General features: G+C 39.1%; 1 protein-coding gene across 7 annotated transcripts in view; it reads left to right on the forward strand.

Annotated features, from left to right (window-relative positions):
* Sgms1 (sphingomyelin synthase 1) overlaps window positions 1-20,827 on the forward strand; it is a 324,088-nt gene that overhangs the window by 128,506 nt on the left and 174,755 nt on the right. For 2 of the 7 annotated variants that reach the window (XM_004623941.2, XM_023723185.1), the window contains exon 1: window positions 16,384-16,504. The exons of the other annotated variants lie outside the window; for them this stretch is intronic. The gene's annotated coding sequence lies outside the window, so the exon portion shown is untranslated. Of the gene's footprint in view, window positions 1-16,383; window positions 16,505-20,827 lie in introns of those variants that run through there. 7 annotated transcript variants of the gene reach the window in all.

A 20,827-nucleotide genomic window follows, 5' to 3' on the forward strand; every position in this document is an offset into this window, starting at 1 on the left:
ACAGAGTAGGTGCTGCTTCTCATCTTCATATGTTTCTTAGATTTTAATTATTGTGGACATGTAGCACACTGCTTTGATTTGTGCCTTGAGGGATGTCATGGTTTGTGTCTAGTTGTCCCTGTAAAGCTGCATGCAGTCCTAAGTGGAGCTCTTCAGAGGAAGCTGGATCTAGAATGTGTGATGCTGGGATTAGGTGTGTGGTGATGAGATCTCGGGTTTGTGATTACTAAATTAGCCCCTTGGTTGTCTGACATGGTTGTGGGAGTGGAAAATGGACAGGCCCTCTCTGGGTGTGAGTGCCACCCGCCCTCAGGTCTGTGGTCTGGATGTGTGGAGAGTGACAGAGAAGCGCTGCTGGTGCTTCCCTGCCTCTTCCCTGCGGGGCTGCCTCTTGTCTTCTGCCTGCCTGCTTGCCATGAACCGTTTCTCCCCTGTGCTGCCCCTCTGTGCGCTGCCCCGCCTCGGAGCCACCAGCTGTGGACTGAAACCTGTACAGATTCTGAGTCAAAATGAACCTTTTGTCATTTAACTTTGAGTGGCAGGTGTATGGTCTCAGCAGTGAGAAAAGTAGCCAGACAGGGGCATCTAGGAGGACCTATGTGACCCTAGGAAAGGTAGCTTCTACTTCCATGCTTTCCCCCTTTAAAATACAGTTGTGTAAGATGAAAAGAAGCTAACACAAGCATCCTCTAAATAGCCCAGTGTGGGACTTCACTTTTTTATTTTTTATTTTTGTATTTAGTACAGGGTCTACAGGATCTACGGGGTCTCACTACATAGATCGTAGATCAGACTTGTAGGATTCTCCTGTTTTCAGCCCAAGTGCTGGGATTACAGGTGTGCGCCACCACGCCCAGTCCCAGCTGCTGTGTCAGCACACCCCGGGGGTGGGGCTGGCACAGCACACCTGGGGTAGAGCTTGGGTTCCTGCATCTGCCTAAGCAGGCGCTGTTAGTCCGCTGAGCTATTTGGCCGGCCCTGGGACTTTGCCTTTTAGTATGGCGTTTTCAGAGTTCCTAGCTTGTATTATCAGGAAGGAAATTCCTGAAGCGTGTACTCGGTGTTATCCTTGAGAGAGACCACAGGAGGCCCGAGAAGGAAAGTCTTAACTTCCCCAGTATTTGTAGAACTTAGATTTTTTTTAGGCTTCCAAGATGCACAGAGTCCAACTGACATAACCCTTATCCTCCTGAAGATTGGTTTTGGGGGCAGGGTAGACACTAAATCACAGAGATGAGGACTTAGTTATTGTTGTGATTAGTCCTGAGAGAAGTAGTTCATGTTAGTGTGCAGTATGGGGTCAGCATGTGGTGGGAGATCTGAAGAATCACCTGGGGGAGATGATTCTTGGCTTGAGGTCTGCAGGGTGAGAGGGGAGCACCCTCCCCAGTGGAGGTGGGACACAGTGGGGGAGAAGACAGTGCCCATCCCGCTTGGCTCTGAGCAACAGCGAGAAGTGGAGCCACCTGTGCAGATAGGAAGTTTTGGAGGGTTGCGGTTTGGGTGGCAGGAGGGAAAGTTGGGCACTCACTTTCCTCTTTGGGGGCCCCCATATTTGTGGTTTCCTCCTCATTTCCCTCAGGCCTTGGTCCATGTGGCCCCTTTAGTGAGCAGACCTTCCCTGGCCGTTTGTGTCATGTCACCTCTTCCCCACCATGCTCTTTTCCTCTGTAGTACCCATTATTACCTGGCGAGCCAATGGCTTTTTCTTCTTCATTGTTTGTATTCTCTCTGTGAGGAGAGTGTGACCCTTGGAGGGCAGGGGTCTCTGTTTTCTTTCCTTCTGTGTCCATAAAGACAGCCTCAGTTTTTTTCAAGGCAAGGCATATAGAAATGTTGATATTTTTCTTTTTTTAAGTTTTAATGTTAGACATAAAAGAGAATAGCAGGTAGGAAAATGAATACAGATGTTCCTTGCTTTATGATGGACTTATATCCTGAAAAACTCATCGTAAGTTCAGAATATTTACTCCAAGACTCTATGTAGACATGCCTGTCCTATTACCCAACCTGTCTTCAGCAGAGGCATTGTTTTCAGCTCATCCTTGGCAAAGGGATGTCTTAAAAGAGATAAGGTGGGGGTCAGGGATGTAGCTCAAGGTCCTGAGTTCAATTCCTGGTACCAAAAAAACAAAAAACAAACAAAACCAAAAAAGAGATAAGGTGGAACACAGATTCCTGCAAGCACCTAGACATGCAAAGACACCCAAACATTCACACTGGATGCCTCAACTCTGCACACTAAGGCAGGAAACATCCAGATGACGTACCACTGTGGTTTTTTAAGATCTTCTTGGCTTATGTCCCTTGCCTTCTTTCAAAACCTATTTTGAAAGCCTGCTTCTTTTTGCTCCCTCTAGACAACCTTTTTGCTCTCAGTCTGCCGGGAGCCAGGCCCAATAAATTCTGCACCACGTCACCTTCACACAGGCCTGGTGGTCTCGGCTAGTCTCTGCCTTGTGCTGTTCCTAGCACCTACTGGACCTGCCCTGCCCACTGCACATCATTATGTATTAGCACAGTGTACCATACAGTGTTACTTATTTTCCCTTAGCATCCATGTGGCTAACTGGGGGTCATGGCCCAAGAGTCAGAGACATAAACAGAGGCAGAGACAGATGATATGAATGAATGTCAGAATATCATACTGAATATGACTAGCCATAGGAAATAAAAATTCAAAATGTGAAATACAGTTCCTATTGCATGCATATGGCTAGAGTTTGCTTCAGTAGCCCATATGTGAAAACTGAATATGTACTGCTTTGGTACCATAGCAAAGTCCAAGCTGAAGCATCCTGAGTTGGGGATATCTGAATATGATTTCTTTTTTGGCTCTTTATAAATTGATATAAAAATCTAGCCCTCACCCCCTTTTAGTTACTATACTTGACTTGAGAAAAAACTACCCTTCCATCTGATGTTGACCCAATTTTTATAATATAAATTATAATACAGTGTAATTCCTCTAAATGCATTGCTTTGACAGGAGTCATTGGCCTTGCAGTTGTCTCTTTTCTATTGTTTGGGAAAGGTCTGAAGGCCAAGATCAAAACTTGTCAAAGGAGAGATTGAGTTGGGGTGGTGTTACATATCTGAAATGTTAGCCTTGGACAGGATAAGCAGAAGTATAGCAAATTTGAAGTCTATTTAGGCTTCTTAGAGAAATCCTGTCTAAAATAAAGAAATAAAAAAGGCTGGGTATACTGCTTCTGGATTTGATCCTTTAGGCATAGAAAAATAAAGAGGAGTGGGTGAAGAAAAGGGAAAAAATTGAAATATGTACATGTACCAATTTCCTACAGTGAATATGATCATTATATACTGCAAACATGTTTTAATAAAAGAAAAAGAGAGAACAATTTGTTAGAGGTATTGTTGATCTTGAGATCTCTATACAGCTAGTAATTTAAAAGGACTAATAATTTGGAAATATTTTACTATTTTTAAGTATTTGGTACAGGGTCTCACTATGCAGCTCGGACTCGTAGTGATCCGACTGTTTCCAGCCTCCCCAGTGCTGGGATTACAGGTGTGCACTACCACGCCTGGTAATGTTTTGCTTTTTTTTTTTTTTTAACTTCTGGGAATAAATTGGTTGTCATTATTTCTTAATCAGGCTTGCTTATAAGGAAGCTGGATATATAATGTGTACAGGTGCAGCTATTGGCGTTAGGCCTCTGAATCACCTGGCTGTCACTAGCTTGCATAACCTTGCATAAGTTACCACTTTCTTTATTATAACAATGGCAGTATTATTTGGCAGACAAAAAGAAGACAAATATTCATTGTTACCATTTATAAGCTCACTTAATTGATGCTATGCTGCATGTAATAGAGCACAGAATAATTGCCCAGATCGCTGCTTCCTGACTTGTCTCAGCTTGAGACCCTGCTCTGCTCTGTCAAAAAGATTCCCAGGCATCACTTGGACTTGCTGAATCAGACCTGGGAGGGGCTTGGGAACTTTGCTGGGTAGATGGCATGTGACACACCTTGGGATTGTGAGCCTGTCCTGCGGATCCCCTGCATGATGAATTTCAGATGTAGTTTATTATATTTGATCGTGTTTCACCATGAGCAGATAGGAAATACAGCTTATGTAGCCCAGCTTATTTCGAGTCTCGCTCCTCTAAGAGCAGGTCTGAGGTGAGCCTGGGTTCCCCAAGGGACAGTTTGTAGTTCCAAGGTGACCTGTGTGAGTGGGTGACTCCACCAACTGGGCCTTCTGTCTTCCCTTGGTGAAACCTCTCTAGTCCTGATTACCTGTGCTGCTGAAAACCTGTGGCAACACAGTGAACATGTTTAGCCAGATGTCTGAGGCCTCAGTGCACCATCCTGGTGTAGGGGTATGACTGTGAAAGCAGTGTCTGTGTGGGTGATGTCCCCCACCTTTAGGGGTTCAAGTCAGGGCTGCAGAGCTGTTCTGTTCTTGGCTGAGAGCTGAGGACCAGGAAGGAGCATCTCACTGTGCTGCATTTATGACGGTGTGTCTGTCCTTAATCAGCTATTCTGGAAAAACCGCATTTTGTCGTTTCCATACTACCCTGCAAGTTCACTTCCCCTTGTGGCACAGGCAGTACCAAGTATTTCCTCAATGGGACAAAGGAAGGGGAACTTGTACAGTGGTGCTTCCAAGGCTGGGGTTTCTATAGATGCTACAGATGGGGCTCCCATCTTCGTGGAATATAGGATTCTCATGTTCAGTAAGGTGTATTCTGCATGCTAGGTGGAATTAGGTCAGTTGTTCTCTGATTCTGTAGAGATTTAAAGATTTAAAGAAAATCTGTGGCTTTTTTTTTTTTTTTTTTTTTTTTTTTTTTTTTTTTTTTTTTTACTATTTGGTTCTGGTTTTCCAATGATATGTTTCTTGACTGCATTTTAGGTTGAGTATAACTGTAGTCTTGTTTGCATTATATGGGAGAAATTGATTAGTGCTAAGACTTTTACTTGAGTGCCAAATTTATTCTCTGCCCAGTAATACATCAATCCACTTTTAGGGACTTTTCAAATTGAAAAGTTGATTTATATTTTCAGAAAAAGGTTATGAGATCTTAAGATCATCTACCTAAATAAGTTGGGAGGTCTGGAAACTGAAAGGAAAAGTATTCTATCCCCCACCCCAAATAGTCCTGGGGCAAAATCTTGTATCTGCAGTTTTACATGCAGCACTCCCAAATTCTTGGCAAATTTAAGAACAACTGATAGAGAAAAGGTGGATTGTGAGCAGCTACTGTTGCTCTGTGAACGGCCTTCCTTTGATTTTCCTCCTGTAGAGGGGGCAGCGCTTCCCTTGATGCTGTGCGGGCCTCACCTTGGAGTGAGCCCAGGCCTGCATCTTTCTCACTTACTTCTTTTCCTCTTGTACTTTTCCTCCATTTCCTTTTCCCCCCATTGTGTGTGTGTGTGTGTGTGTGTGTGTGTGTGTGTGTGTGTGTGTAGAGGCCGAAGGTGGAAATTCAAGTCATTTTTTTGTACTGATAGTAGTGAGAATTACCACCTAGGTTAAGTGGCTTGGATTAGTCACTGCTACAGACAGGTATAGCTGTTTGGGTCAGAGGCTTGTGGGCCCTCTAAGAAACAAAGAGAAAAATATGAACTCCTCCCTTCCCTCCAGAACTCACACTTACACACACATACACACACACAAAACTGTGGAGCAAGATGGGTAATTTTGCTAAATACCCATACTTAAAACTGCAGTAGTTTGTGTAATTATGTCCAATTATCCAGAAAGTATTCTTAAGCTTTTTTTTTTTTTTTTTTTCCCCCTGAGGGTTTTAATGAGAGCATGTATTTTAACAGTGCACCACATTTTCTAACCTCTTTAAAAGTGAGGCTTCTATCACACTTTTTGGAAACTTCTGCTGCACCAAACACACACAAGACAGAGCACTTTGTAAGAACTCAGAAACGCTTGTTAGGTTGAATGACAGTGTGACTCAGGAGAATAATGGAGGTAGAATTCGGCAGTGGGCATGTTGTGTCTTATCTCTGTTCATGATGCTTATCTACAAACTGTTTTAGCTCAGGAATTTCCTGCTAACTTTTCCCAGTCAGGGTATGAATCGTATAGCATTATCTCTGCAAATTGGTTTCCCTGATGATCTCAGAAAAGAAGGAAAAGTCAAAACTATTTCAATTCCCTGCATAATTAAGAAACATAACAGGGCATTTTTGTACATAATACAAAGTTTTGAAAAAATTTTGCAAAATGTATAAAATTGAAAGTATAATTTCCCTTTTAATTTTCAGATAATTGTGAACCCCTTTTTATTTTTAGAGTAATAAAGGCCTGAACCCATCATTCTTTGCACTGCTCTCCGTCCTTCAGCCTTGGAGGACCCCCTATGGGAGGCATTGCAGATATCCTTGAGGTGGTGAGAGGGTGTGAGTGCAGCAGGATCCCTAGGCTCAGGTACTGTGTCTCTGCCTCTGGCTCCCTCTCCCACCTCTCCATCTTCCTCCTCAGCTCCCCTGTCAAAGCCTGGGCTTTACCATGTGTGCTAGATGAGCACCAGACCACTGAACTGTACTCCCCCATCTCAGGGAGATCTCTTTGTATAGTTTTTGAATAGTGGACACAACAGCAGTGGCTCATCACCTTTTTCCTCTTTGCTGCTTCCTGTGCCACCTGCTCCTGCAATATTTTCTTGGAAGCATTTGTCACCAGAGTACACTGTATGCTTTACTCATTTATTTGTCCATTGCCTGCTTTTCTACTGAAATTTAAACTACCCCAGAACAGGTATTTTGTCTTTTTTTCACTGCAGTATCTCCAGTGCCACCTTTGTAGTTGGCAAGTAACAGATTATCAACAAATAATTACCAAACAAACATAATCAGTTTTTGAAATCAAGGTGAGGCATTATTCTCCCCTCAAATGTGATAGTCATGGTTATCACAAAAGAAAAAAAATAACATTTCAATGGGAATATCAGAAACACCTCAACCAAAGGACTAAAGTTGGCATTACCTGTAAAGGACAGAAGGCACCTTGTGCCTCTAGGTTCCGTGGTCTTACATTGTGCCCCAGCTAAGAATGAGTCACCTACCTAAAGCTAATTGTGAGGCAAGAAACTACGCTATCAATAACACCTAAATTGAAGAATATCCTGTAAAATATGTACTAGAATGGATGCATCCTTCCGAAGTATACATAACATAAAAAAAATAGCTTAAGAACTGTTTCAGTTCAGAGGAGATTGAAATGACAAGATGGCCAAGTGAAGTTTGTGTTCCTTTGCTGGATCGTATGCTTGGAAGAGAAAAGCAGCTGTAGAGGACACTGAGGAGACATCAATGAAACTAGGACTTGCGAAGCAGGGAGCACAGAGAGCCAAGGCACTTCTGTCAGTGTAGCCGCTCTGAGAAATTGCCAGGTTTCATGGATCTTGTCATCCTGGCAGCCTGAGCCACGCCTTGGGATGCAGGTCAGCAGCTGAAAATCTGTAGGGGCAAGAACTGCAATGGGTTTCAGAAGACCTGGTATCCAGTTCAGGGTCTTCAACCAAAGCTGTGTGCTGTGGTTTCTTATCAGAAGTCGTAGTTTTGAGATTCAGAGACTTTGAATGTTATATAACTTTGAATCCGAACAGCAGTCCTAGGCTAAACGGAGTTACTCTAAGCAGAAGGGATACTCAGGCTGCCTCTGGGAGGTGCGGTTCAGCTCAAAGCGAAACCAAACTGTGAAGGAAGGAGAAGAAAAGACTGATAATATATTCTGTTAACTGACTTCTTTGTTGTTTCTTCTTGGTGGTCAACTCATAGTGAAAATTCAAAGGGTGGAGGAGAAAGAATGCAATGCCAACTACTTAAAACATAGTTTTAGGGAAAATGTGCATATTTTGTTGTTGTTTTGTTTTTAGGGTGGTGAAGTTAATTTTGGGAGCACAGTCTCTGGGGCATATTTTGTCATTCATAGTATCTCAACCCAATTCCTTCTGACTCACTCCATAGTTACAGAGATCCATGATGGTGTTCATATTGGGACCCTCAGCCTTCTTTGGACTGGGAAAAGTATTCTTTGGAAAACCAACCACAATTCCTCACTAAATCTGAGTGGAAGGGTACTGGAAGTCAAACCCAGGGGTGCTCTAACCACTCATCTACATCCCAAACTTTTTTTATTTTGAAACAAGGTCTCACTAATTTGCCTAGGCTGGCCTTAAACTTGTAATCCTTTTGCCTCAGCATCCCAAATGGTGGCATTACAGGAGTGCACCACCTTCCCCTACTGGTCCCTATTCAATCTTGAACCACCATAGAAAGATTTAAAATTATATATCCATATACCTCAATTATGGGAATTAGAAAGTAAATTAAAGAGAACAATTACTGAAGTACTTTCCTGATTAAACCCAATATAAGCCCAAATTAAGGCCATTATCAGGGTATCCCAGTGAATTGAACCATGTATCAAAATTCTAAGAAGCACTGCAATAATATTAATGGAACTCAGATCAAACACTTTATGTGATTAAAAATGTTAGTAAATGTAGAGGGCTCAGAAAAATCTCAGATGTAAAAATCCCTTCTACACACAGGTAAAATGTCTTGAAGTGTTTTGATGACAAATTAACATCCTTTTGATCTAGTTTTATTTTAAAATGTGTTTCTATTTTCTTGATTTATTTATATGTGAAATCTTCATAAACTTGCTTCAACTTTCTAAGTATTTTATACTTTATTATAAATTTTTAGTGAATTTCTAGACATAGAATTAAAATAGTTACTTGGTAGAAATTTGAGTTAAACAGTTTGTAAGACTTTCCCGCACCACTTGTACATTTCAGCAAGAAGCCACATACAGCCTTCAGTGGGAAGATACTGGAGAGTGTTGAACAAATCAAGCTTTTCTGTTTAGTGCACTATGTGAATGCAGCCCAAACTGTATGTTTTGAAGGTAGCCATTCGGCATTAGCTTTTAAATTCAGCAAGAGAAAAAGGAAGAACAGTCTTGTCTCATATATTCTATCCTTTTACTTTACAGGTAGATTAAGTAAAATTTAAAATACATGACAAATTCTTGTTACTACTTTTTCAGACTCAAAAAAAAAAGTATAATTTTATGCCTAGTCTTGCACATTTATAATCCCAGCAATCCCAGCATTTGGGAGGCTAAGGCAAGAGGATTGCTGTAGATTTAATGTCAGCCTGGACTACATAGTAAATTCATGATCAGCCTAAACTATGTAGTGATAATTTGTTACAAAACAAAATGAAACAAAATAGGTTTTAAAAAGAAAAAAAATAAAAAATTGGATTGGCCATAAACTCTCCTAGAGAATGAAAGATACTCTACTTCATGGCATAGTTGAGTTATCCCAGTATATCCAGATCTAGTCATTTGAAAAGAAGTGAGGGTAGTGGAAAGTCCTTGAGATCTTGGGTTTTATACCTCTAATCTTTGACTTGCTAGAAGTCTGCATTCTCTTCACCTTGTCCAATTCAAAATGAGTGGGCTTTTCTCAGAAACTGACTTTCTTTGGAGAGTGATGTTACCATATTTTCACTCTGAGTGTTTTTAGCAGCAGCTTTCTCAACCAGAGAGGAAAGGGAAAACCCAAAAATTACTTGGGCTCACATTAGGATATATTAACAGGTATTTCCAGAGTAAAGCCAGTAGCTAGAAGTACTGAACTTCAGTCAAGCACAGAGTGGGGTGGTAGATGAAATGAATCATCTCATTTGAACTGGCTCACAGAAGGGTGTAGAATTTGATCCGTCCTCTCTTGGCTAATCTTCAGAACCTTACTGGTTCCATTTAGCACCATATGGCAAAGTTCAACAGGCTACAATTGTGAAGATTACACTTGTCCTTGAGCATTAATACTCTCAGGGGTGTATAGTTTATAATCATTGAAAAGATGCGTTTGTATGTATGTCTTGTAGTCTGTAAATACTTGGATTGTGCAACAGTGCATTCATGAGTGGAGTTCACACTCTAGTGGAGAGCATACTTAGCTTGCTATGTCTGTTGGTAAGTGGAAAAGTGTGATAAAGGAGTCAGGACATCTGGCCAGAGACTACCTTAATTTGAGGTAAGAGGTGTGAGTGGAGTCAAAGCTCCTCTAGTTAATGGTACTTAAAATGAGATTTGGGGAGGTTTTACATGGAGGATTCCAGACCGCATTCTAATGACAGTGGGAAGTTGGTTTCCATTTTCATTGTTTGTAGGGTGGGTAAGTGGACTTATTTTACCCTTGTCCCTTCAAGGTCACATTTGCTCTCGAGTGGAGTTGAGAGATTAGAAAGGAAGCAGCTACAAGTTCAGGCCTAAAGATGATGATGATACCAGTTGACATGCGGGGGGGGGGGGGCAAACCGAAAGCTCATCCTCACTGCAGGTCTGTGAGATATGAGTCATTGACGTTATAGACACCATTTTGCAAATTCGGACACTCCTCCCTCTCCAGGATCAGAGAGGCTGTGCTCTTTGCCCCAGTTAACACAGTTCATGCTAAATGGATTTGGGTTTGTAGCCAGGCTCAGGGAGGAGCTATTTATATTATCCCACAACCAGATGATTGCCTGGAATGAGGAATAGAGAGGCCTTGAAGTTGTCTTTAACCTGCAGTGGAGAAGCGTTTGGGTAGCTCTGGCCATTTCTGTTTCTTCTTGAGGTATAACAGCTTCTCTGCACTATACCTGGACTGCACTGAGTTGAGGAATAATCCACTGGGAGCGTTTGTTTGTTGCTTTTCCCGGTGGTGTCTCATGTAGTAGAGGCAGAGTAATGGCCACAGTGGAAAGGTGGTGTGAGAGGCCACAGTGTGGTTCTGTGTAGTACATAAGCTGTATATTGAAATTTACTGACGTGGACAGATTCAGCAAGGCTGCTAGATGTCTGGCTAGGGTATAAGAGTAGCTGTCAACCTACAGAGTACTTTTTGTGATGTTTGCTTTATAGAAGATACTGTGTTTGACGCTGCAGCCTGCTTAACCTTAAAGGCAACAAGACATGTAGAGCCATTAAAGAAGCATGTGCACTTGATTACACAAATGACCTTTTAGATGTTTTGTAGGCCTGATTCCCACAAGCTCACTGCCAAGCATTTTCCTGATTTACTTAAATTTCAGCAAGGTGGTTGCAGAGAAGCAAGCATCTGCAGTGTGTGCCTGGGTTGTGCTTATCAGGTTGTACATTAGACTCAGCAGTGAAGGTGGGAATGCCTGCTCTTGTATTAAAGGGAAAGTGTTGTTTTTAAATTTTTAAAAAAAGATATATAGCCTTTAAGTTCCCTAAGCAATGTAGGATATATAAAGTGAAAAACCTCCCTTTTACCTACTTCTTTCCTCTGTTCCCTAGAGGAAGTTTCAGTTTTCTCATGTATTTTTCCATAGATGTCTTGTGCAGGTATAAACATGGTTTGTGTATAATATACATACTATCTCAAACTTTGCTCTTTTCCTTTTATAGTTCTTATTGGAGATAATTTTATCATCAGCCCATAGAAATCTCTATCATTTATTTTCATAGCAGCACAAATTAATGTGTGAAATGAACAGAATTTTCTTAAAACCAGCCTCTATTTTGACCTTAAAGCTTTTATACACAATATTGAGAGGGATATTCTTATATTCATCATTTTATTCTGCCCCAGAACATCTTAGAATGTATTTCTTTCTCAAAAATGTTTGTATTTAAAAATCTTGAACAACTTATTGCACTGGGTTTTGTGGAGCTAGATTTGACTATCTATTGAATAAGTGACCTAATGTTAGGATGTTAATGATCTAATAGATGTTAGATTAACAAGTTTTCTATCCTGTTTATGTTTGTGGAAAAGTGCTTATTAAATACATCACATTCTGTTTAATATTTTTTCCCCTAAAATGAAGGTATTTCAACTAAGCGTTATTTCAGGGAGGTATAATTTACTCAGCATCCTCCCCACCCCGACACATCACAGTCTGGATTTAGATCCCAGAGCCACCACTGAAATTCAGGAGCTGTTAGGTGTCCAGGAAAGATGTGGGGGTCACTACCTTTACTGCTTGAGGAACTGTATGGCCCTTTAAATAGGGCGAGGTATCTGTTAGTGGGAAGGGATGAGCCTCAGAGCATCTGTAGCTGGTTGTAGCTGTTGTATTGTGTTGCTTTATTACCTGTAATGTGTGTCACCTCTTCATGAATCATTTTTCCCCTAGGTTTCTGTGTTGACTGATCTGGTAGTGGGGGGCCTTAAATTTTTTATGAATTTCAGTATGTTTCTGCAAACATCAGTTTTCACCACCTTTTCAAAGTTTCATTGTAATGGGAGGCTGTAAGGATGTTAAAGAAACTGGCACCGGATTTGGTTGTTCTTGGTATAGATGTTTCAGCACTTAACATTCAGTTTAGATCCAGGGCTTTGCTATTTAATCCTCTAGACTATTAATTATATTGCGGGACACACCTGGAATCCTATTGCATACTGTGCCTCATTAGTTAATGCTATTACAGTAAGCCCCCAATTTACTTTCATTCAGGTTGCAAACCTTTACAGCTGTACTGTGTAAGAGTTTGTGAGAGACCCACTTTATGGGATTCCAAAGAATCTGACATAGGAGTGTTCTCTCAGAATGGAACTTATTCATAAGTTGCTGTAGTGTGTTTTTTTAAATATCAGCTTCCAGATTGATTTTGAAACTGTTAAAATCTCAGTTAATATCACTAATGAATAAATTCCACTCCTGTTTACAAATGGTTTTCAGTTTATTTCAGATGAGGGTAGTTACTAAGCTTTTGAAAGAGGTATCTGTGCTCCAAATATGGTTTGGAAATGACACGGGAGAACATTCATTATTATTTTTAAATTTTATGAAAAAATCAAAATTCCATTACAAAAAATAAGACTAACAAAAATTAATATACCGTGTGTCATTATTTTCAAAGTAGTTACTCAGAGTACAAGAGACAAACAGACCAATAATTTCTTAAAATACAAAACTTTCTTTTCAATGAGTTAAGATAAACTAGTGTTTACACGAAAAAAATTAGCATATATATTTGAAGCTGTACAATTTTGGAAATGTTTGAACTTTTCCTTGTGAATACCTCAAATTGTTCTTTCTAGATGGCAGGATAGTTCCATTATGTATAATTACCACATTTTCTCCATTTATGTATTGATGAGACATATACACTGTTTATAAGATGTAGCTATTATAAATCCTACTGATACAAGCTTGGGTATGCATATGCCCCTATAATGTGATGATTTTAAGTCCTTTTGGAAGATAATCATAAGGCGCTGGCAGGGTCAAATGGAATTTCTGTTTTATTTTTTTTGAGGAGTCTCCACACTAATTTTCCTAGTGGTTGTACTAGTTCATCTTTCCACCAACAGTGTAGAAGAGTTCCTTGTTCCCCACAGCCTCACCAGCATTTGTTATTTTTAGATATTTTTGATGGTAGCTATTTTTTCTGGGGTAAGATGGTATCTCAGTATAGTTTTAATTTGCATTTCTGTGATGGTCAGTGCTAATGAACAACGTTTTCATCTATTATTGGCCATTTCATTTTGGTGGCCCATTTTTGATTGTATCTCTTATTTTAGGAGTATAATTTTTTAAAGTTCTTTATACTTGATGTTAATCCTTTATGGAATAGCAGTAAAACATTTTTCCCATTCTGTGGATTGTCATTTTACTCTGTTGGTTGTTTCCTTCATTGTGCAGAAGCTTTTTGACTTGATATGATCCCTTGTGTCATTGGGGTTTGTTCAGCAAGTCTTTACCTATGCCTGTATTTTCTAGCATTGAACTTATCTTCCAGAAGATTAAATATTTGTTTTAACACTTAGGTCTTTGATCATTTTGGTTTTAGTTTAGTACTGAGTGAGATACATGAGTCTAGACTCAACCTACTGCATGAGGCTGTCCTATTTTCTTAGCATCATTTATTAAAGAGGCTGTTTTTCCTGCTGTGTATGCTTTTTGCTTCTTTGTCAGTGATCAAGTAGCTGTATGTGCCTGGCGCTGTTTCTGCTATTTCCATGCTCTTCCATTGAGCCACGTGCTTCCGTTTGTGCCAGCACTGTGCTAATCATTGCAGCTTATAGGCTGTCTTCAAGTTTGGGATGGGGATGCCACCTGCTTTGCCTTTTCTATTCAGGATCTCTTTTGATTCCATATACATTTTAGGATTGTTTCCTCTAGCTTGGTGAGAAATGACATTGGTATTTTTCTTGGGATTGTATTGAATCTGTAAGTCAGTTTTGGAAGTACAACCATTTTGATTATGTTGGTTTTGTCTATTGAGAAATGGGATATCTTTTCATTTTCTAACGTCCTCCTCATTTTCCTTTTTCAGAGCAATGTAATTTTCATTATACAGGTTATTCACTTCGGCTAGATTAATACCTAAGTATTTAAATTTTTTGATGTTATTGTGAATAGTATTGTTTTCCTAATTTCTTTTTCAGTGAGATCATTATTAGTGTATAGGAATGCTAATGATTTTTGTGTGTTTATTTTGTGTCCTATCATACTACAGAATTTAATTATCAATTCTAGGAGTCATTTGACAGAGTTTTTGGGTCTTGTAAGTAAATGACTAGGCCATCTGTACATAATGATATTTTGGCTTTGTCCTTTCCTATATGTATCCCTTTGATTTATTGCTGTTGTCTGATGATCATAGCTAATGTTTTGAGGACTGGCTGAATGGAAGCAGTGGTAACAGACTTACTGATTTTAGAGGGGAGGCTTTTTTCCCCATTTAATATGATGTTGGCAGTAACTGCTATGCCTTCTGATTTTAGTGTTTCATTGTTGTTGCTTTTTGGTCATGAATGGATGTTGGATATTATCAAAGGCTTTTTTTGAATCCATTCAGCTGATTATGGTTTTTCTTTTTTCTTTTCTGTTTTTTTTTTTTTTTCTTTTTTTGAGACAGGGTCCCACTGTGCATTTCAGATTGGCCTTGAACTCACTTTGCAGCCCAAGCTGGCCTCAGACTTGCAAGATGGTCAATCCCCTTGCCTCACCTCCCAAGTGTCAGGATTCTAGGTGTGTGCTGTCACACCCTGCTCATTGTGTAACTTTTGTTGCTTCTGTTTTTATGGTAAATTACATTATTTATTTGCAATGATCAACCATTCATGCCTATCTGGAATGAATACTACTTGGTCATGGTGTGTGAGATTCTTGGTGATCTGTTGCATCATGTTTGCCAGCATCTTGTTAACCATGTTTACATCTGTGTTCATTAGAGAAACTGCCTATAGTTCTCTCTCTCTCTCTCTTTTTTAAGTTGAATTTTTTTCTGGATTTGTGATTAGGGTAATGTTAGCTTGGAAGAATGGTTTTAGAAATACTCCTGACTTCTCAATTTCATTAAAAAGTTTGAGGAGTATTGGTGTTGGATCTCTTGGTAATTCATATGTATCTAAGAATCTCCATTTCTGCATTATCCTATTGTTCAGCATATATGTTTGTGAAGTTGTTTCTGCTGGAATTTGGCACTGTCTGTTGTTATTTCACTTTTTTTATTTCTAAGTGCTTTACTTTGCGTCTTTTCTTTCCTTCTTCATTGGTCAGACAGGCTGAAAGTTTGTCTGTTTTAGTCTTTAAAAAACCCCCAACTCTTCAGTTATTCTTTGTATTGTTTTCTTAGTCTCCATTCATTAATTTCTGCTCTGATCTTTATAATTTACTTCCTTGTACAAGCTCTGAATTTTGGTTGTTTTTGCTTTTCCATGACCCTGAGATGCATCATTAGATTATTTATTCGATCTTGTTTTGTGGGCATACTTGTCTGATGTGGGCATTCCCTGCTATAAACTTCCCTCATAGGACTGCTTTTTATATCCTATAAGTTCTGCTATGTTGTGCTGGCATTATCATTTAATTCTAGGAACTGTTTTCTTTCTTAATTTCATTTATAGCCCACTGATTATTCAAGAGTGTGTTGTTTAATTTCTATTTTCTTTTGTTATTTTCAGTTTCATGGCACTACAATTCAATGCTATGCATGATAAAATTTTGGTTCTTTTGTATTTATTTAAGCTTTTTTTTTTTTTTTTCCGGAACTGGGGATTGAACTCAGGCCCTTGCACTTGCCAGGCAAGGGTTTATTCCACTGAGCCATCTTCCCAGCCCCTTAAGCATGTTTATTAGCTAGAATGTGATCTATTTTGGAGAAGTTACCATGTGAGTCTGACAAGGCTAACAGTATGTTCTGTTGTTGGGTGGAACACTCCAACACTCTGTGTACGTGTTATATCCCTTTGTTGTTGTTTTGAACATTTGCTTCAACTTTAGTATTTCTTTGTTGATTTGTTTAATCTATTTTTGATAGTAAGGTATTGAGATACTACACTGTAATTATATTGTTGTTTATCTGATCTTTTTTTTTTAATTTTTTTTTTTTTTTTTTTGCGGAACCGGGGATTGAACTCAGACCCTTGGGCTTGCCAGGCAAGTGTTTATTCTACTGAGCTATCTCCCCAGCCCTATCTGATCTTTTATATACATCAGAATTTGTTTATGAAGACGTCAGGAGTGCCATGGTTTGGTGCATGTATATTTATAACTGTTATCCCTTTCTGTTGAATAGTTTCACTAACCTATATGTAATATCTTTCCTTGCCTCTTTTGATCAACTTTGGTTTGAAATCCATTTTGTCGGAATAGGATGCTTATTCCTCCCTTTTTGGGGGTTTCCTTTGCATGAAACATGGCTTTTCATCCTTTAATTTTTAGTCTATAAATTTAATTTGTGTTAAATGTGTTTCTTATATATAGCACACTGTTGTATTTCGTTTCTTGATGCACTATACCAATCTGTGTCTTTTGATTGGGAAGTTGAGTCCATTTACATTGATAGTTATAGTTGATACATACTGACTTATACCTGTCACCATAGTAATTTCCTGTTGTTGTTTTGGTTTGTTTCCCTTCTGCTTAATTGCTAGTCCTAGCTTTTGTATTCATTTTATTGGGCCTTTTGACATTGTTAGCTTCATTTTCTCCTAGGATATCCTGGAGAATTTTTTGATTTGATGGACATGAACTTATTTAGTTTTTTAAAAAAAAATTAGGGAAATATCTTATTTCTCGATCAAGTTTGAAAGTTATTTATTTATTTATTTATTTATTTATTTATTGGCGGAACCAGGGATTGAACTCAGGCCCTTGTGCCTGCCAGGCAAGTGCTTATTCTACTGGGCTATCTCCCTGAAGGTTAATTTTTTAAGATATGGTAGTCTGAGTTGGAAGTTGTTTTCTTTTAGAGCTTGAAGCACTTCATCCATACTCTTCTTGCTATTAAGCTTTGTGTGGTGTTTGGTTCTGATGAATTTTCCTTTTTAGATTAATTGATTTTTTTTCTAGCAGCTTTGAAGCTCAGTTTTTGTTTGTATTTCTGATATTTTAATTACTATGTGGCATTGAGTGGATTAGTTTTTACAATTGCTGCTATTTGGGATTCTGTATGTGTCACTTATATATACATTAAATTCTTTTTCCATATCTGGAAAGTTTTCTGATATTACTTGTGTAAACATGTTTTTTTTAAATGCCCTTTGCACTGTCCTTTTTGATTATTCATTAATTCCAATTAGTCTCAATTCTCTTTGAGTCATCTTGTACATGATGGATCATTTTTAGTGTCCCTTTGTTGTTTTTAAGGTGACTCTCATTAAGTGAGAGTCCTGTCCTCTAGGTCTGACACTGTTTTTTGCACGTTGGTTTTTCTGCTACCCATGCTTTCAGCCATGTTTTTCTTCTCCTGGGTTTCTGTTTGGAACTTTTTTTTATGGACTCCTACTCTTTGTATGGTGGACATTCATGTTTTGCATCTTGTTCTTTATAGCTACGCTTGCTGTTTATTAATCACTGTTGTGTTACTTTGGTTACAGTAGTAACTTCAGTGACAACAGTAGCATCAACTGGCACCTGGATATTGACAAACACTAGTAACTATACTATGGTTTTAGTAAGACAATTAAGCCACTCTTTTCTTGACCTATGGTAATTCAGACCACTAATTTCTGCTGACTGTAGGCAGCAGTGATAGACTCATACCTACCCTTAGACTAAGTTTCACTCTCTTCAAGTGACCTTCCTCTGACCATTACGGCCTCCAGATCTGGCCTTCAGCAGCAGAAAAGGCACCATGACCCTCCTGGCCTGAGCCCCGGCCTCCCAGAGGATCCCAGGAGACTCCTGCTTAGCGATCCCCTGCTCCACGGCTATCTCCCAGGGCTCTCTCTCTTCCAGTCTCTGTAGTTGGGTATCAGTTCAGTCCTAAAGCAAAGCTCTTTTAGCTTAGTCTTTTCTTCAGTCAGATCAATATGTTTGTATCACCTTTACTGCCCTATGCTATGCGGAAATTAGGAGCAAGGGTGTTGTAAGCTGGGAGGACAATGCGTGGTTCTTGGGTCCTTTTGGTTCAGTATAGAGGCCAGGGAACCCTCAGCATCAGGTGGGGTGGGTCACGTAGTTCAGAGCTCCCGTAACAGGCCTGTGCAGATAGTAATATTAGCTAACTTGCATTCTGCACTGTGCACCAAATTGCTTGAAATTTTCTTGCCTGATAAAGGCATCTGGAAACTGGAAAAGTGCGGCTGAAAATAAGTGCCCATCCTTGTTAGGTTGCAGGCAGGATTTGGTCCAAAGTCCCACTGTATCCTTATATGTTAGTTTCTGCAACACTTCTTTGAGTTCTATAATTTTTTTCCCCATTTTTCCTTTGAGGAACTTGAAGCTCAGAATTAACTGACCTAATCACAGATCATTAAAGGTTACACAGCAATTGAGAAGCCATAGGGTCCAAAGCCCAGATTATTCAGGTTCACTGATGTCATTTAAAGCAGGCCCTATGTGATCCTGTCTCACACACTGCAGGATATTTACTTCCCTGGACCCCACTTCTACATGCCAGTAAGGCATTCACTGTGTCATCTACAAATGCCTTCTTATAGTTTTAATTTTTCCTGTAGGTGTTATACTTAACATTTCTTAATTTAAAAGCTAGTCTCAACACTGTACTATATTGCCTCCTAAAGTAACTTTAGAATCAGCAGTAACTAAACCAACTCTCCTAATTTGAAATATATTATAAATGCAAATCATTTTAATTCAGTTTCACAGATGAGCTACAACATCTCACCAACTTTATTTTACAGATTTAACCCACTCTCCCAAGGCCCAGAGAGGACAAAGACCTTTTCAAATGAAAACTGAGTTGACATTTGACTGTACTCAGCCTCTATCTCTGAGCCTAAGGCTGGGATCATTTCTTAGCATTAGCAGTTTGCTTCAGACAAATGGACATATTTGACTGAATCATGTTTATTTTCTGGTGAGTGATTTTGACCTTTCAGAGCCAGACATTTGGAGGCTTAGTGTAGTTGAGTTGAAACAGCCCACCCTGAAGCTTCAGGACAAGTTTGTGACTATTTTAGAAAAGGCTTTTCAAACATAGTCTTAAACAGCTTTTTAATGCTGTCAAAACTGGTTGTGTACATGAGACTTGTCACTTTTATCCTAGCAGATGTTTGGAAGACTGTCTCACCCAGAATTTAAGTGGATTAAGGCAGATTAAATAATCTTATATGTTCTAATCCCGAGGGTTCCCATGGCAGGAATGATTTTTTAAAAATTAATTAATGTATTTTTTGTTCATAGCACTGAGCATTAAACAGGGAGCATTGAATTGAATTATATCCTCAGTCCTGTTCAGGTTTTTGTTTTGATAGAGTTCCACTAAGTTGTTCAGACTGTCCTCTAACTTGTGATCTCTTGTCTTAGTCTGGTGGGTAGCTTTCTGTAATACATCTTTATTTCTAAGAATATTTGGTGAATGAAAAATGGTACCATTTGAGAACAGCTGTATGTTTCAGAGAATGTGTTGAATGACCCATTGTTTATGGTGCTGATAGTTTCCATACTCTTTTTGTACCTGTAGTTAAAGATAATTTAAACAGGTTACTCACTATGTGCTCTTAGATAACTGAGCAACTGTCATTTGCACTTGATAGGAGCAGGGATAGAAGTTATTTTGGGTAAATCTGTTTTCTCTTTGGCTAGCAGTATGAACCTCATTTGTTTAATATTGTGCCTATTGATTATTAAATGTTTTTGGGGAGAAGAAGTCTAATGAAGAAGTTGATTCATTCTTCCAGGAAGTTCACTGAATGATATTGTCTTTAAAAAAAATTTTTTTTTTAATTTCATGGAGTTTCTGGGGCTAAGTTTTAGTCACAATTAATCATTTAAGCCAGATAGCTGACTGGGCATTGTGGTATATGTCTATAATCCCAGCAATCTGGAGACTGAGGCAAGAAGACTCTGTGAGTTCAAGACCAACCTGTGCTGCATAGTGAGTTCCGCACTAGCCTGAACCACATAGTGTAGCAGCACATGACAGTGAGCAAAAATAAGCCCCCACAAAAGAGACCATATGTGAAGGAACAAGGAAGCTTTTCTTGGGAGCTCATGACTGACCAATGCCCTAACTTTAGGTCAGGACTCCCAAAGTCATCAGTACCAGCCTGAACTTTGCTTTCAGGTTATATGATTTTTTAAGTTTTTATAGTAACCACACTACCTCATTGCCTAATTTTCAGGAATGTTACAAGAATGTCACAAAATTGCCACAAGGTTTACATTTCTCAGACACTGTTGACCGTGTGCCTGTCATGGGGCCATGTGGTTTATTTTTTATTTTTTATTTTTTATTTTTTTTTTTACATTTCTTTTTTGACATCAGTTATTTTTATTTTAAAGAAAGAAAAAAAAATAAAAACAGCGGCACAAAATCTCAAAACAAGATTTTAGGAGAGTAACAATGGTTAGTACATTGTGTGTTGTTATTGCCAAAGTAGTTTCTCAT

The sequence above is a fragment of the Octodon degus genome, unplaced genomic scaffold, assembly GCF_000260255.1.
Source record: "Octodon degus isolate 3935 unplaced genomic scaffold, OctDeg1.0 scaffold00005, whole genome shotgun sequence".
Taxonomy (NCBI): Eukaryota; Metazoa; Chordata; class Mammalia; order Rodentia; family Octodontidae; genus Octodon; species Octodon degus.